The sequence below is a fragment of the Penaeus chinensis genome, chromosome 18 (genome assembly GCF_019202785.1).
Source record: "Penaeus chinensis breed Huanghai No. 1 chromosome 18, ASM1920278v2, whole genome shotgun sequence".
NCBI lineage: Eukaryota > Metazoa > Arthropoda > Malacostraca > Decapoda > Penaeidae > Penaeus > Penaeus chinensis.
Window position 1 is genome coordinate 20,312,123 of NC_061836.1, and position 2,500 is coordinate 20,314,622.

The window sequence follows — 2,500 nt, forward strand, 5'->3', positions numbered from 1 at the left end:
GAAGCTATGGCCTACATTAGATTCCATACAATGATACAAGTCCTATTTCTGATACAAAATTTTATATCTAAATATGTGTATTCCTACAATAAAATTCATATTTTTTTATATCATTTGCATACATACATACAACACTCTGCTATCACATATTCTGCTACCCCGAACTACAGGTATAACACATATCACAATAGTTAACACCCCTCTGCTAACATGAACTTAAGTATGCTTTGAAATAAGGCAGACTGTACATATGACTTTGAGCGAAGTGGTTAACTTATCAGCAGTCATCATTAGTCAGTTATCAGTTATTCATTAGTCAGAGATCTCATTTTCACTGAACAAGTAGTGCAGGTTCTTAACGAAATGTGCTCCTGCAAAAGGAACCACCTTGAGATATGAGTTCTGGATGCTGAGTAATGTCATGTGTGAGTAAATCCTGTGGCTAACAACACACTTCTTTGGCCCTCCTTAGGAGGGCTTGGGTCAAGCAGTCACTGCTTCATTGGCCTCACACAGGTCCCTCTAACACCACTAATACAAGGCAGTGGCTGTGTATACCCTCTCACTACCCATGTAGCTCTTAGATGAATCAACTCTATCATTGAGATTCCCTTGTTGGCCTCTGTTGTGGGTAGGAACATGAAAGGGTGAATGAAATGCTAATATATATGGCAGATAACCCAGGAACCACTCAGATTGCCTTAAATACTGATGACCTAAGCAATAAAATGACCATGACAGTCAGTTTTGAACCTTTCTAGGTTCCTAGTAAAAAGAAATGTGCACAAGCCCCTCCAGACCTGCTGCTATAGCACATATGCAGAACCAAAATAAAACTGTTCATAAAAGTGAGTCTTGGTCTGGTCTCTCCTGGCCTGATGCCAAATCAGGGAAACATCTGGCTTCCATCCAGAAGTCTACCCTGACTGAGATGAGAGCACAGGCTGCATCTTCCAAACCAGCTGCTCCCATGACCAAAACCCCAGGAATGTGTAGAAGAGATGGTCCTATACAAACAGGACCAGAAACAGATTGAGGCACAGTCTGGATCCCCTAGGCATTTACCTACAAAGAGAGAGAGAATGGCATGTCATTGAGCATACGCAGACAGTGGAAGCAGAGACCTCGCCTTGCTCCTCCCCATATGTCCTGTAGCTGCTCTCCCATGCCACATTTCCAGTGGATGTTCACTGCTTATGCCCAAGGATGACCCAGTCTTCAGTTTGCTCCCAGATGTCGACGTGACCAGCTCACCACCAGCCTCCAGTCCCCCAGCACTGGCTGGCCAGGCATGCAACACTGCACTCAGTGTTTACCCTAAGACAACGTATTGTGTGGTCACTGTGTAGTACTCTACCTTAATAAAGACTTAAGCCATTGAAACAAATATGACTACTCCTGCTAGCTATTGTACTAAGGTCCTGAGCCTTTTACAGACTGATGGCAGGGTGGTCACTGCATCCTTTTAGCTCACAACACATACACAGTCTCCGAAATCTGCTCGACTAACACTTCCATGTCAGTACACGTTTTAGGCCTTTTCATTTCTTTTCCCTCTCTTAATCTCTCATAAATAAGTTAAGCCAAAAGAGCAATCACTCTCACATTGGTTTTGTTAGGTAAAAGTGTTAAGTGCAGGAACATTTGTGACAGAAAATGGCACTGTTCTCACTATTCTGACCTCGGGTCATATTTCTTATTCTTCTGACCTTAGATCACATTACTGTGTGATCGCAGTATGTGGTCAACAAACATGAATATCATTCATTAATCAGGTATTTGATTAATTTCTCTTGTTAGAGATTTTTATTGTTTCAACTACTACAAATTCAACGCATTCATGATTTCTATCGTTATCATGGACATCATATCATTTTATCTCATTCCTCTCCTCTCCCCAACCTTCCAGTCAGTACATGGAAGGGCCAAGAGATGACTGCTCATTTTCCTGTAATTTGGCTGTTGTTGTGACAATAACCGTAGCATCATTACATTGCCCATTGGTGACACATTCTATTGGTGCTAGAACAGAGCATGTAACAATATTTTGAGTGCAGCGTTAATCTTCTTCAATATCATAGTGCACAGGGATGCCTGATATAACCTGGGGTTGTGTATACCGCCTAATAGATCTACGCTCTGATGTTATGATGCAGAAGTAAATTCAAGTAAAGTTATTTGTTCAATTGGCAACTTTATTTGAGTTGGTGTGACCCACAGTACATCCATTCATTAATGTAGGACTAGGGTTTAAGCTAGAATCATTATTTGCTTATTAATCAAGTCCTTCTTGCACTCTAGAATTCGCTTGGATGTTTTAGGTAAATCCCAGGCAATTGTGTGATTCGTGAGGACCCATGTCATGAGGACCCATCACAAATTCACAGAGTACACCAAGTTATTAATAGCTTTTCCTAGCTCGTTCAGTTCACTGCATTTCAGAGAGTATAGTGATCCCCGTCAATGAAGTCTGGCATACATAGCTAGACATGGCTACCTC

General features: G+C 41.5%; 1 protein-coding gene across 7 annotated transcripts in view; it reads right to left on the reverse strand.

Moving 5' to 3' along the window:
* LOC125034696 (josephin-1-like) overlaps positions 1–2,500 on the reverse strand; it is a 37,895-nt gene that overhangs the window by 2,146 nt on the left and 33,249 nt on the right. The window lies entirely within an intron of this gene.